Source organism: Poeciliopsis prolifica, unplaced genomic scaffold, assembly GCF_027474105.1.
Source record: "Poeciliopsis prolifica strain line A6 unplaced genomic scaffold, Auburn_PproV2 SCAFFOLD129, whole genome shotgun sequence".
NCBI lineage: Eukaryota > Metazoa > Chordata > Actinopteri > Cyprinodontiformes > Poeciliidae > Poeciliopsis > Poeciliopsis prolifica.
The window spans coordinates 187501-202425 of record NW_026562504.1 but is presented as its reverse complement, the minus strand read 5'-3'; the positions used below and the strand labels follow the sequence as shown (position 1 = coordinate 202425).

General features: G+C 44.9%; 1 pseudogene; it reads right to left on the bottom strand.

The window, feature by feature from the left end:
- Positions 1-1922: 1922 nt before the first annotated feature.
- The window catches only part of LOC129355304 (la-related protein 1-like), a 37377-nt pseudogene continuing 24374 nt past the window's right edge, over positions 1923-14925 (bottom strand).

Below are 14925 nucleotides of genomic sequence, written 5' to 3'. Positions count from 1 at the left end.
TGAGAGCCACAAAAAGTTCAAAAGTGTCACGACACGTAATGAATCTGGACTTTTAGAATCACTTTACCGACATAAAGACCATATTCTAAGTTATTAATTTGCTCCTTTTGTCAACATTTTATGTTTTCAAGATTTTTACAAAAATTTACAAATATCTAATTTATTCCTCAACTTTTTTTTAAATTTTTTTTTTTAAGTATTTCACTAACAGAAATTACCTGAAGCGATTTAATAATTAGTCTGCTTTGCTGTTATGGTTTTACCCATTTTGACCTTTGATTCTCCAACCATAGCAGAGCAAATTAAACTAAACAAATTCAAAATAAAGAGTTAAAGACAAAAAATATAGAATCTGCTGATCTTTATATGTTCAGGTTTACACGACATCATCGGGTCCCGGTCCAAGTCCCGGGTCCGGGTCCAGGTCCCGGGTCCAGGTCCGGGTCCAGGTCCGGGTCCCGGGTCCAGGTCCAGGTCCAGGTCCCGGGTCCAGGTCCGGGTCCGGGTCCGGGTCCAGGTCCGGGTACCGGTCCAGGTCCGGGTCCGGGTCCAGGTCCGGGTCCAAGTCCCGGGTCCGGGTCCAGGTCCGGGTCCCGGTCCAAGTCCCGGGTCCGGGTCCAGGTCCGGGTCCCGGTCCAAGTCCGGGTCCGGGTACCGGTCCAGGTCCAGGTCCGGGTCCAGGTCCAGGTCCCGGGTCCAGGTCCGGGTCCAGGTCCAGGTCCGGGTCCGGGTCCAGGTCCGGGTCCGGGTCCAGGTCCCGGGTCCAGGTCCGGGTCCAGGTCCGGGTCCGGGTCCAGGTCCAGGTCCAGGTCCCGGGTCCAGGTCCGGGTCCGGGTCCAGGTCCAGGTCCGGGTCCAGGTCCAGGTCCGGGTCCAAGTCCCGGGTCCGGGTCCAGGTCCAGGTCCCGGGTCCAGGTCCAAGTCCCGGGTCCGGGTCCAGGTCCAGGTCCCGGGTCCAGGTCCGGGTCCCGGTCCAAAGTCCCGGTCCGGGTCCAGGGTCCGGGTCCCGGTCCAAGTCCCCGGGTCCGGGTACCGGTACCGGTCCAGGTCCGGTCCGGCGTCCCAGGTCCAGGTCCCGGTCCAAGTCCGGTCCAGGTCCGGGTCCAGGTCCGGGTCCAGGTCCGGGTCCGGGTCCAGGTCCAGGTCCCGGGTCCGGCCGGTCCAGTCCCGGGTCCAGGTCCAGGTCCCGGTCCAAGGTCCGGGTCCAGGTCCGGGTCCGGTCAGGTCCGTGTCCCGGGTCCAGGTCCGGTCCGGGTCCAGGTCCGGGTCCAGGTCCGGTCCAGGTCCCGGGTCCAGGTCCGGTCCCGGGTCCGTCCGGTCCGGTACCAGGTCCGGTCCGGGTCCAGGTCCGTTGTCCCGGTCCAGTCCCAGGTCCCGGTCCAGGTCCGGGTCAGGTCCGGGTCCAGGTCCGGGTCCAGGTCCGGGTCCAGGTCCAGGTCCGGGTGGCTTAGCGTTGCTGACGCTGGAAGGAGGAGGAGCCAGAAGGCGGCCATCTTTAATTCTCATTGAGTTGGTTTGTTTTTTTAAATCTCAGTAACAGAAGAAGACGGTTCAGACGGAGGGAACCCGGCAGCGCCACCTGGTGGCCGCTGCTGGAACAGGCCACCATGGTAACATGGTAACATCAGAATAAGGCAACGATCACAGCCTGACGAGCGGGTCTCTGCTTTATGTGCTGTGAGTCCAGATTCATGAGGAACCGGTCCGGTCCTGATCGTCCGGTCCAGATCGGGGAGTCAAAACCTTCCAGACGGAGCGGTGGGGAAACTCGTTCTTCATGATCCATCCACAAATTTAACCTCTTGAGAAAATCAAATCAACGGTTTTTTGTTCTGAAACTGATCAGGTGAACGAATGAAGCGCTCCTCCCCTCTGGCGCCAGGCAGACCCGCTCGGCTCGGTCCCCGCAGAACCCTGTTGCAGTTACTTCAGTGTTTTGGCGTCCTTTCTGCAGCGGCTCTCTGTTCTGCTTGGCGGGTTTGGCATGTCCTTGGCTGAGGACCAGCAGCAGCAGCAACAGGTGTGGGAGGGTTGCGGCGCAGGCCTGGCTATGGGGCCGGCCCAGAGGGCTGGGAGGGTGGGCGGCGCCGGCCGTCTCCGCTGACGGGTGTTCTCCTGCGGTCCACCGTCGTCCATCGGAGGCTGGAAGATGACAGAAACGCTTCAGGAAGTGAAGGAAGGATTCAGGGTTTCTGTCTGCCGCGTCAGCAAATCTAAACTTTTTATAACATTTTAAATTCAATTTAAGACTCATGTCCAACAGCAAATGGACATTAAGCAACTTGAATGACCTGAAGACAGAGAAAAAAACAAAAACTAACTTGGGAGATTAAACAGTCCTGACAAATGTATGAAATTATTTCATCAACATGAATGTAAGATTTTTAAATCCCCCTGCATCACAACAAATCTACTATATATATATATATATATATATATAATATATATATATAATATATATATATATATATTATATATATATATATATATATATAAAAATTCCCTTCTCACCCAACGCGGGTGGTTCTTATCCTCTGAGCTCGGTCCTCTACCAGAGGATATATAGATCTATATATAGATCTATATATATAGATCTATATATATAGATCTATATATATAGATCTATATATATTGGTCCTCTACCAGAGGCCTGGGAGCTTGAGGGTCCTGCAGTATCTTGGCTGCTGCACATTTCTGGACTGAGATGTCTGATGTTGTTCCTGGGATCTGTTAGCCACTGCTCCAGTTTGGGGGTGTATATATATATATATATATAGTAGATTTGCAAATGCTAACTAGCAGGGCTATATCAGCCAGTTGCTATCAGTAACTGCTTCCAATCAGAATTAAAACAATGCTGGACATTATGCTGCCATGATAAAATCTGAGCCTGTAATTAATGTATTTAAGGCCGACTTTCCTTTTGTCCTTAATTTAAGACGTTTCAAGGCCTTAATTCACAAACATTGAATAGCAGACCATTTAAGACCAGTGAATGAAACTTTAGACCCAAATCACAATAGAAATCTACAAAAGAGAATCATGACACATGAACTCACTCATCCAGACAACATAGCTAGCAAGTACATTAGCATCTTGTTAGCATTAGCCTGGAATACCTCAGGCTACAGAACCCAACAATGTAGTAAAAATAGTTTATGACAACGTTTAAGACCTGTGATTAATTTATTTAGGACGACTTAAAAATGATTTTAAGGCCTTAATTTTAAATACATGGATTTGATACTTTTCAATGATGAGCAGAAAAGCTGCATTCTCTGGATTATTCTGATTTAATTGGATAAATGAATGGTCCTGTTTTGTAGTAGCCACTTATAATAGTAAAAGATGAAAAATGTCTCATGTAAATGATTAAATTCCTTTTTTAAAGATGAAAACATTTCCCGTTTTTTCACATCATTGCTCTTTTTGATCTGGATGATATTGAACCAAATTTAATTTGCTTTAAGGAATTTTCCTAATCGATCATTGGCGTGGTATTGGCTTCTTCTTCTGCTGTTTACTCACGTCGATCCTGAAGTCCTCCAGGCGTTTGAAGTTGCTCAGACATTGCTGCAGTTTGGGTTCGATCTCCAGGTTCTTGGCTTTGGAGTATTTGAGGAAAGCCCAGAACTTCTCCAGGCCGTACAGCTGACCTGAGAGCCGGACCAGAACTCATTACATCAACTGGAAAGTTCATTTCATGGGATTTAACATGATTTTAAATCGTTTACAGATCTGAACAGTCATCAATTAATCTGATTAAAAATGGTCACATTTAACAGCATTTCAATTATTCATCCAATGAAAACATGTAACTTTATGAAACAGAACAATGACACATTCATTTAGGATGAATCAAAATATTTCTGTGAAAACTTGAACTGAGTATCAGCCAGTGGAAAATTATCTGGGATTATTGATTGGGTTAAACTGATTTGAAGATTTTTTTTGATCACAGAATAAATTTGTGACTTTTTGTCAGTTTTTGTGGAAAATCTTTAGACAATGAATATTTTTTTCATTTTAAATGCAAAATGTTTTTATTCTTGCTCCAGTCAACGATTAATCCATAACTGAATCAATTGACAATCGTGATGAATCGTTTCCTGACCTGCTTCGTAATCTTTCATGGTTTCCTCCTGGAAGTCCTTGAAGATGTCGGGTCTGAACTTCCTCTCCAGGCCGTAGCTGTAGTACCGGAACAGGCACTCCAAACCGTACCTGCAGCACAGAGCCAATCAGAACGCGCCGCGCCAGCCAATGAGGCGCTGCGGAGCGACCGCTACCTGTAGCCCTCCTTGCCGTCCTCCACCACCAGCTGCCTGAACTCCTCGTACATCTTCCTGTTGAAGTGATCCCGCAGGAAGAACGACCAGAACCGGAACAGCGTGTTCATCTCCTGCGATTGGCCGATTCCCAGCCGCTTCCTCTCTGTGACGGGCGGAGAAAACAGCGTTCAGGTCGCTAGTCGCCGGGCGGCGGCGGCGAGGGAGGCTTACCGTTCAGGCAGCGCCGGCGGTATTTGTGGTAGACGTGTTGCGTGAAGCCGTTCTCCTTCAGCAGCTCGTGTGACGGGTGCTGGAACTTCGGCAGGGACTGCGGCGTGCAGCCGACGCCGCCGAGGACGGGCGTCCCTTCAGACGGGCTGGCGTTGGAGCTGCTGGGGCGGAGCAACACCAGGGGGGCGGAGCAACACCAGGGGGGCGGAGCAACACCAGGGGGGCGGAGCAACACAAACCACAGAAAACTCATTCACAGCCAGATTTACTGAGCTTCAACTAAACTCCAGTCTGCAGAATTTTGACTCGTTTTCCATGAAACCTAACAGCTTTTGTTTGTAACGCCAGCACTTCCCTCACCTGACGGAGGCGGTGCGGGAGCGGTGCTCCCTGGAGTCCATCACCCAGCCCACGTGGCACTCCAGAGGAGGGTTGGAGCTGTGTCGGGTCTTCCTCTTCCTCGGTGTCTGAAACAGACGAAACCGTGAGACTCGGCTCAAGTTTTCCTCATCAACTCCCGACTTTCTTCGTCTTGCCTTGGCGTCGACCGGCCGGCTCTCCTTCACCACCGGTAGAACGCGGCGTCGCGGCGGCGTCCTTCCTGTGGGGCGTGCGTGGCGTGCGGGGCGTCCGGGCGCTGCGGTAGTTGGGAGACTCGGGCACGGTGGTGGGCAGCGAGCGCGCCGTGGAGGACGGATCGGGAACGCCGAACAGTTTGTTTGCCAGAGCGTCTGTGGGGACTGGAAACAGAGAGGAACAGGAAGTGAAGGATTCTGAATTCAATCATTACTTCTGGAAAATTGAATCCAAATTCTGAAAAAAATTAAAAGGTGAGAATTGGGAAGAGAAGTCCCAATTCTCAGGAAAAATATTGGAATTCTGACAGAAAAAATCTGAATTGAACAAAAAGTCAAGATTTTTCTGTATTGGTCCTAAAATATTATAAAAATAAACACAATATTAAAAAGAGAAATAAGCCTAAATCTAGGTCGTTGTGTCCTTACTCTGCTGGGGGCGGGGCGGCCCCGGAGGCACTTCCTGGTTGGGGTCAACCGGGGGTTCAGGGGTCAGACAGTCGAACTGTTCGCGGCTGATCAGATGAACCTTCTTGAAGTTTTCCACCTCTTGCTGCAGAAATACGACACAAAGTTGAATTTCAGTCGGTTTTTAAGCCGACGGACCGTAAGGATCGTCAGGAAACCACAGCGACCCGAAGCGCTGGTACCGACTCGGTACCGCTCGGTACCGCTCGTACCGCTCGGTACCGGACCAGACACGGCTGAACGGCCCGCTTCCCGTTTGAACGAGCTGCCGAACGCCTCCGGACCGCACGGCGTCCATCTCCCCGTCAGGCGGCCAGCTGCTTATAAAGCCGCGGTCCGCGGGGCGCTGGACGTACGCCGGGCGACACGTGGCGGTCCCACACAATGGGTCGCCACGGCAACAAAGCAGAACAAAACTAAAAGCAGCGCTCTGCGTTTCATAATAATCCCGAGTCCTCTGGTCTGCGGCAGAATCGCCTCCACAAACAGAGAAGAACCACGGAGCCAGAAAAGCTCCCACACGCCTTCAGAATAAAAGACCCGACTTCCTGGTTTATTTCTCACTTCCTTTTCTAAAAGGAAATTTCAAACGGCAGGAAACATTTTCTAAACCTGGGTTTTATTTCAATCATCTGTTCAGTGAACGTTAAGGCTGCAGGAAATATTTGATCCTAAAATTATAAACAAAATATTAGAAAAAGTTTCGGATTAGTTAGCAGGATGTGATGTCACAATTGGACTGCTGCTGATAATTTGAAGCAGATGTGTTTAGATTAATTGTGTCTACTAAGCATTAATTATAATTTTTAAAACTTATACCAAGTATTTATTCACAAGAAGATTATGTTAATTGATTTGGATTGTTTTTCATCTTCTCAAAGTTTCGACTTTTTCTCCTGATATTTTGATTTCAATAAAGAAACAAATTCAGTTTTGGTCTGAATGATGAAATATTCTTTGACTTTATTGTTGAGACTTTTTCTGGTAAATAAAATAAAAATAAAATCATATTCTGACTCCAACTCCAAGTCCAAACGAACAAGATGGCCGTCTGGGTGTGACATCACTTGTAACTATGGAAACCCAGGGAAACAAATCCACATTTTCCAAAAATTAAATCTTCAAAAGTCAAAACTTTGATTAATCAGTTTAACCATTCAATAGTTTACAGTTTAGTTTGATTTGGTTTAGAATTTTTGACATAAATATTGTTTAGATTTTGTAGCAGTAGTTTTAGTTTCTCATATTTCGGTTTATTTTTAGGTGCAGAAAAGTATCGACTACGTAAACATGGATCGGCCATTTTTACTGAGCAGAAGAAACTATTTTAAGAAATGTGTTAAACTAGAGAATGGAGTCCGGACGGGTCGGTTAGTCCAGGCCTCCAAGGTCTCCTGAAACGTTTCGACTTCAGTTAATGAGGCCATTAGCAGGACTCTGCAGAACGTGACTGCATCTAGGAGTTGATTCAGCGATTTGGTTCAGCTGTGTTGGAGACGTCCAAGACGGCCCTGGGTCGGTCCCATCGGTCCCATCGGTCCCATCGGACTCGATGGCTAAGAAATGGATCAATAAACCTGAGAATGACGGATGTTGCCTCTGTAACTGCAGCAGGTTTTAGTTTTAGAAATGCAGGACGACGGTTTGTTACGGTTTTCCTCGTTTGGTTTGGTTTCAGTGAGCGGAGCGGCGGTGACCTCGGCTGACCTTGATGGTGGCGTACTCCGGCTCGTACTTGTCGTCCCACAAGTCCTGCTCGTAGTAGAAGAGGCCGTCGTTGATGACCTTGGCCAGCTCGCTGGTCAGCTTGGCGCGCGACGTGTGGTGGCCGGTGCGGTCGCCGCCCGGGTGCTTCCGCAGGTACGGCGGCGTCTGCGTGACGATCAGGATCTTGTTGACGTCGTGGTCGTCCAGCTCGCAGTCCGAGTCCTCGTCCGACCAGTCGGTGAAGGTGTTGCGCCGGCCGTCCATCTGCTCCATCTCCTCGTCGAACATGAAGTCCAGCTCCTCCGGCTCGTCCGGCTCGGCGCCGTCCTGACAGAAAACATTCACAGCCTGTTAAACATTTCCATACATTTCATTGAATTTAATGTGAAAAAACAGAGACAAATAGTCGCCTTTACCTTTCGGAAGAAAATCTTTTCAGGAGAATTTTCACTATGTTGTACTTTTTACTTTTACCTTTTATTATGAAGCAACTCCAATCTCCAGTAAAATTTCTGGATCGTCCAGAACGTAGAAACTTCTTCCACACATTTTACTCAAGTGAAAGTAAAAAGTACAGCGTAGTAAAAATATTTTTTCAAAAAAGTTACTGAAGTAAATGTACCGAATTATTATCCAACTCTGGTCTGAATAAAAACATTTTAACCAACAAATTCCTGACAACCAGACGGTGAAATGAAGCATTTATGGTTTTTAAAAACCGAAACATTAATGGTTAAAATGTTCAAATCAAAGATAAGTCACTGATTTATTTTAGGTTTATTAATGCAGATTAATTTCTCAAGGCACAAGATCTCATTTTTAAAACTCTCCCATATTGATAATAGAAATAATAAATTCATCTGCAGGCGAATCAATGTAAAAAATAACTGCAGCCGTCGAGCAATGTCTAGAAATCTGGAAAAATTATTTTCATTTTTTACAAACTTTTTCAGAAAATGAGAAATCTTTTTTTTACGATTTCACGCCGTTTTCAGCCATTAAAACTAGTGATGATTATTAATTTCCCACCTTGTTTCCAGCGATCAGCGGCGCCAGCGTGGAGCCGGCCGGCGGCAGCGGAGATCGCAGCAAATCATCTTTTTCCCTCAGCTGCAGCGAGGGCGCCTGAAATGTAGCAGACAAGATGAAGGACTAAACTCACCTGGTCTACCTGGACTTATGGAAAATAATGAAAAAATACATAGGATGTCTGATAATAACTGACTTTAGTCTTTAAGAAATGGATAGATGTGTTTATAGCATGAGAGTCAAGCTTGTTAGATAGGAACTAGTTAGGGAGGAGCTTGTTAGATAGGAACTAGTTAGGGAAGAGCTCGTTAGATAGGAACTAGTTAGGGAGGAGCTTGTTAGATAGGAACTAGTTAGGGAAGAGCTTGTTAGATAGGAACTAGTTAGGGAAGAGCTTGTTAGATAGGAACTAGTTAGGGAGAGCTCGTTAGATAGGAACTAGTTAGGGAAGAGCTTGTTAGATAGGAACTAGTTAGGGAAGAGCTTGTTAGATAGGAACTAGTTAGGGAGGAGCTTGTTAGATAGGAACTAGTTAGGGAGGAGCTTGTTAGATAGGAACTAGTTAGGGAAGAGCTTGTTAGATAGGAACTAGTTAGGGAGGAGCTTGTTAGATAGGAACTAGTTAGGGAAGAGCTTGTTAGATAGGAACTAGTTAGGGAAGAGCTTGTTAGATAGGAACTAGTTAGGGAGGAGCTTGTTAGATAGGAACTAGTTAGGGAAGAGCTTTTAGATAGGAACTAGTTAGGGAAGAGCTTGTTAGATAGGAACTAGTTAGGGAGGAGCTTGTTAGATAGGAACTAGTTAGGGAGGAGCTTGTTAGATAGGAACTAGTTTAGGGAAGAGCTTGTTAGATAGGAACTAGTTAGGGAAGAGCTTGTTAGATAGGAACGAGTTAGGGAGGAGCTTGGTAGATAGGAACTAGTTAGGGAAGAGCTTGTTAGATAGGAACTAGTTAGGGAAGAGCTTGTTAGATAGGAACTAGTTAGGGAGGAGCTTGTTAGATAGGAACTAGTTAGGGAAGAGCTTGTTAGATAGGAACTAGTTAGGGAAGAGCTTGTTAGATAGGAACTAGTTAGGGAGGAGCTCGTTAGATAGGAACTAGTTAGGGAAGAGCTTGTTAGATAGGAACTAGTTAGGGAAGAGCTTGTTAGATAGGAACTAGTTAGGGAGGAGCTTGTTAGATAGGAACTAGTTAGGGAGGAGCTTGTTAGATAGGAACTAGTTAGGGAAGAGCTTGTTAGATAGGAACTAGTTAGGGAGGAGCTTGTTAGATAGGAACTAGTTAGGGAAGAGCTTGTTAGATAGGAACTAGTTAGGGAAGAGCTTGTTAGATAGGAACTAGTTAGGGAAGAGCTTGTTAGATAGGAACTAGTTAGGGAGGAGCTTGTTAGATAGGAACTAGTTAGGGAGGAGCTTGTTAGATAGGAACTAGTTAGGGAAGAGCTTGTTAGATAGGAACTAGTTAGGGAAGCTCGTTAGATAGGAACTAGTTAGGGAAGAGCTTGTTAGATAGGAACTAGTTTAGGGAGAGCTTGTTAGATAGGAACTAGTTAGGGAAGAGCTTGTTAGATAGGAACTAGTTAGGGAAGAGCTTGTTAGATAGGAACTAGTTAGGGAAGAGCTCGTTAGATAGGAACTAGTTAGGGAGGAGCTCGTTAGATAGGAACTAGTTAGGGAAGAGCTTGTTAGATAGGAACTAGTTAGGGAAGAGCTTGTTAGATAGGAACTAGTTAGGGAAGAGCTTGTTAGATAGGAACTAGTTAGGGAGGAGCTTGTTAGATAGGAACTAGTTAGGGAAGAGCTTGTTAGATAGGACTAGTTAGGGAGGCTTGTTAGATAGGAACTAGTTAGGGAGGAGCTTGTTAGATAGGAACTAGTTAGGGAGGAGCTTGTTAGATAGGAACTAGTTAGGGAAGAGCTTGTTAGATAGGAACTAGTTAGGGAAGAGCTTGTTAGATAGGAACTAGTTAGGGAGGAGCTTGTTAGATAGGAACTAGTTAGGGAGGAGCTTGTTAGATAGGAACTAGTTAGGGAAGAGCTTGTTAGATAGGAACTAGTTAGGGAAGAGCTCGTTAGATAGGAACTAGTTAGGGAAGAGCTTGTTAGATAGGAACTAGTTAGGGAAGAGCTTGTTAGATAGGAACTAGTTAGGGAAGAGCTTGTTAGATAGGAACTAGTTAGGGAAGAGCTTGTTAGATAGGAACTAGTTAGGGAAGAGCTCGTTAGATAGGAACTAGTTAGGGAGGAGCTCGTTAGATAGGAACTAGTTAGGGAAGAGCTTGTTAGATAGGAACTAGTTAGGGAAGAGCTTGTTAGATAGGAACTAGTTAGGGAAGAGCTTGTTAGATAGGAACTAGTTAGGGAGGAGCTTGTTAGATAGGAACTAGTTAGGGAAGAGCTTGTTAGATAGGAACTAGTTAGGGAGGAGCTTGTTAGATAGGAACTAGTTAGGGAGGAGCTTGTTAGATAGGAACTAGTTAGGGAAGAGCTCGTTAGATAGGAACTAGTTAGGGAAGAGCTCGTTAGATAGGAACTAGTTAGGGAAGAGCTTGTTAGATAGGAACTAGTTAGGGAAGAGCTTGTTAGATAGGAACTAGTTTAGGGAGGAGCTTGTTAGATAGGAACTAGTTAGGGAAGAGCTCGTTAGATAGGAACTAGTTAGGGAAGAGCTTGTTAGATAGGAACTAGTTAGGGAAGAGCTTGTTAGATAGGAACTAGTTAGGGAGGAGCTTGTTAGATAGGAACTAGTTAGGGAAGAGCTTGTTAGATAGGAACTAGTTAGGGAAGAGCTTGTTAGATAGGAACTAGTTAGGGAAGAGCTTGTTAGATAGGAACTAGTTAGGGAGGAGCTTGTTAGATAGGAACTAGTTAGGGAGCTTGTTAGATAGGAACTAGTTAGGGAAGAGCTTGTTAGATAGGAACTAGTTAGGGAAGAGCTTGTTAGATAGGAACTAGTTAGGGAAGAGCTTGTTAGATAGGAACTAGTTAGGGAGGAGCTTGTTAGATAGGAACTAGTTAGGGAAGAGCTTGTTAGATAGGAACTAGTTAGGGAGCTCGTTAGATAGGAACTAGTTAGGGAAGAGCTTGTTAGATAGGAACTAGTTAGGGAAGAGCTCGTTAGATAGGAACTAGTTAGGGAAGAGCTTGTTAGATAGGAACTAGTTAGGGAAGAGCTTGTTAGATAGGAACTAGTTAGGGAAGAGCTCGTTAGATAGGAACTAGTTAGGGAAGAGCTCGTTAGATAGGAACTAGTTAGGGAGGAGCTCGTTAGATAGGAACTAGTTAGGGAAGAGCTTGTTAGATAGGAACTAGTTAGGGAAGAGCTTGTTAGATAGGAACTAGTTAGGAAGAGCTTGTTAGATAGGAACTAGTTAGGGAGGTTGTTAGATAGGAACTAGTTAGGGAGGAGCTTGTTAGATAGGAACTAGTTAGGGAGGAGCTTGTTAGATAGGAACTAGTTAGGGAAGAGCTTGTTAGATAGGAACTAGTTAGGGAAGAGCTTGTTAGATAGGAACTAGTTAGGGAGGAGCTTGTTAGATAGTAACTAGTTAGAGAGGAGCTTGTTAGATAGGAACTAGTTAGGGAAGCTCGTTAGATAGGAACTAGTTAGGGAAGAGCTCGTTAGATAGGAACTAGTTAGGGAAGAGCTCGTTAGATAGGAACTAGTTAGGGAAGAGCTTGTTAGATAGGAACTAGTTAGGGAGGAGCTTGTTAGATAGGAACTAGTTAGGGAAGAGCTCGTTAGATAGGAACTAGTTAGGGAAGAGCTTGTTAGATAGGAACTAGTTAGGGAAGAGCTTGTTAGATAGGAACTAGTTAGGGAAGAGCTTGTTAGATAGGAACTAGTTAGGGAGGAGCTTGTTAGATAGGAACTAGTTAGGGAAGAGCTTGTTAGATAGGAACTAGTTAGGAAGAGCTTGTTAGATAGGAACTAGTTAGGGAAGAGCTTGTTAGATAGGAACTAGTTAGGGAAGAGCTTGTTAGATAGGAACTAGTTAGGGAGGAGCTTGTTAGATAGGAACTAGTTAGGGAAGAGCTTGTTAGATAGGAACTAGTTAGGGAAGAGCTTGTTAGATAGGAACTAGTTAGGGAAGAGCTTGTTAGATAGGAACTAGTTAGGGAAGAGCTTGTTAGATAGGAACTAGTTAGGGAGGAGCTTGTTAGATAGGAACTAGTTAGGGAAGCTTGTTAGATAGGAACTAGTTAGGAAGAGCTTGTTAGATAGGAACTAGTTAGGGAAGAGCTTGTTAGATAGGAACTAGTTAGGGAAGAGCTTGTTAGATAGGAACTAGTTAGGGAGGAGCTTGTTAGATAGGAACTAGTTAGGGAAGAGCTTGTTAGATAGGAACTAGTTAGGGAGGAGCTCGTTAGATAGGAACTAGTTAGGGAAGAGCTTGTTAGATAGGAACTAGTTAGGGAAGAGCTTGTTAGATAGAAACTAGTTAGGGAAGAGCTTGTTAGATAGGAACTAGTTAGGGAGGAGCTTGTTAGATAGGAACTAGTTAGGGAGGAGCTTGTTAGATAGGAACTAGTTAGGGAAGAGCTTGTTAGATAGGAACTAGTTAGGGAGGAGCTTGTTAGATAGGAACTAGTTAGGGAAGAGCTTGTTAGATAGGAACTAGTTAGGGAAGAGCTTGTTAGATAGGAACTAGTTAGGGAGGAGCTTGTTAGATAGGAACTAGTTAGGGAGAGCTTGTTAGATAGGAACTAGTTTAGGGAGGAGCTTGTTAGATAGGAACTAGTTAGGGAGGAGCTTGTTAGATAGGAACTAGTTAGGGAAGAGCTTGTTAGATAGGAACTAGTTAGGGAAGAGCTCGTTAGATAGGAACTAGTTAGGGAAGAGCTTGTTAGATAGGAACTAGTTAGGGAAGAGCTTGTTAGATAGGAACTAGTTAGGGAAGAGCTTGTTAGATAGGAACTAGTTAGGGAAGAGCTTGTTAGATAGGAACTAGTTAGGGAAGAGCTCGTTAGATAGGAACTAGTTAGGGAGGAGCTCGTTAGATAGGAACTAGTTAGGGAAGAGCTTGTTAGATAGGAACTAGTTAGGGAAGAGCTTGTTAGATAGGAACTAGTTAGGGAAGAGCTTGTTAGATAGGAACTAGTTAGGGAGGAGCTTGTTAGATAGGAACTAGTTAGGGAAGAGCTTGTTAGATAGGAACTAGTTAGGGAGGAGCTTGTTAGATAGGAACTAGTTTAGGGAGGAGCTTGTTAGATAGGAACTAGTTAGGGAAGAGCTCGTTAGATAGGAACTAGTTAGGGAAGAGCTCGTTAGATAGGAACTAGTTAGGGAAGAGCTCGTTAGATAGGAACTAGTTAGGGAAGAGCTTGTTAGATAGGAACTAGTTAGGGAGGAGCTTGTTAGATAGGAAGTTAGGGAAGAGCTCGTTAGATAGGAACTAGTTAGGGAAGAGCTTGTTAGATAGGAACTAGTTAGGGAAGAGCTTGTTAGATAGGAACTAGTTAGGGAAGAGCTTGTTAGATAGGAACTAGTTAGGGAGGAGCTTGTTAGATAGGAACTAGTTAGGAAGAGCTTGTTAGATAGGAACTAGTTAGGGAAGAGCTTGTTAGATAGGAACTAGTTAGGGAAGAGCTTGTTAGATAGGAACTAGTTAGGGAAGAGCTTGTTTAGATAGGAACTAGTTAGGGAGGAGCTTGTTAGATAGGAACTAGTTAGGGAAGAGCTTGTTAGATAGGAACTAGTTAGGAGGAGCTCGTTAGATAGGAACTAGTTAGGGAAGAGCTTGTTAGATAGGAACTAGTTAGGGAGGAGCTTGTTAGATAGGAACTAGTTAGGGAAGAGCTTGTTAGATAGGAACTAGTTAGGGAAGAGCTTGTTAGATAGGAACTAGTTAGGGAAGAGCTTGTTAGATAGGAACTAGTTAGGGAGGAGCTTGTTAGATAGGAACTAGTTAGGGAAGAGCTTGTTAGATAGGAACTAGTTAGGGAAGAGCTTGTTAGATAGGAACTAGTTAGGGAAGAGCTTGTTAGATAGGAACTAGTTAGGGAGGAGCTTGTTAGATAGGAACTAGTTAGGGAGGAGCTTGTTAGATAGGAACTAGTTAGGGAGGAGCTTGTTAGATAGGAACTAGTTAGGGAAGAGCTTGTTAGATAGGAACTAGTTAGGGAGGAGCTTGTTAGATAGGAACTAGTTAGGGAGGAGCTTGTTAGATAGGAACTAGTTAGGGAAGAGCTTGTTAGATAGGAACTAGTTAGGGAGGAGCTTGTTAGATAGGAACTAGTTAGGGAAGAGCTTGTTAGATTGAACTAGTTAGGGAGGAGCTTGTTAGATAGGAACTAGTTAGGGAAGAGCTTGTTAGATAGGAACTAGTTAGGGAGGAGCTTGTTAGATAGGAACTAGTTAGGGAAGAGCTTGTTAGATAGGAACTAGTTAGGGAAGAGCTTGTTAGATAGGAACTAGTTAGGGAGGAGCTTGTTAGATAGGAACTAGTTAGGGAAGAGCTTGTTAGATAGGAACTAGTTAGGGAAGAGCTTGTTAGATAGGAACTAGTTAGGGAGGAGCTTGTTAGATAGAACTAGTTAGGGAAGAGCTTGTTAGATAGGAACTAGTTAGGGAAGAGCTTGTTAGATAGGAACTAGTTAGGGAAGAGCTTGTTAGATAGGAACTAGTTAGGGAAGAGCTTGTTA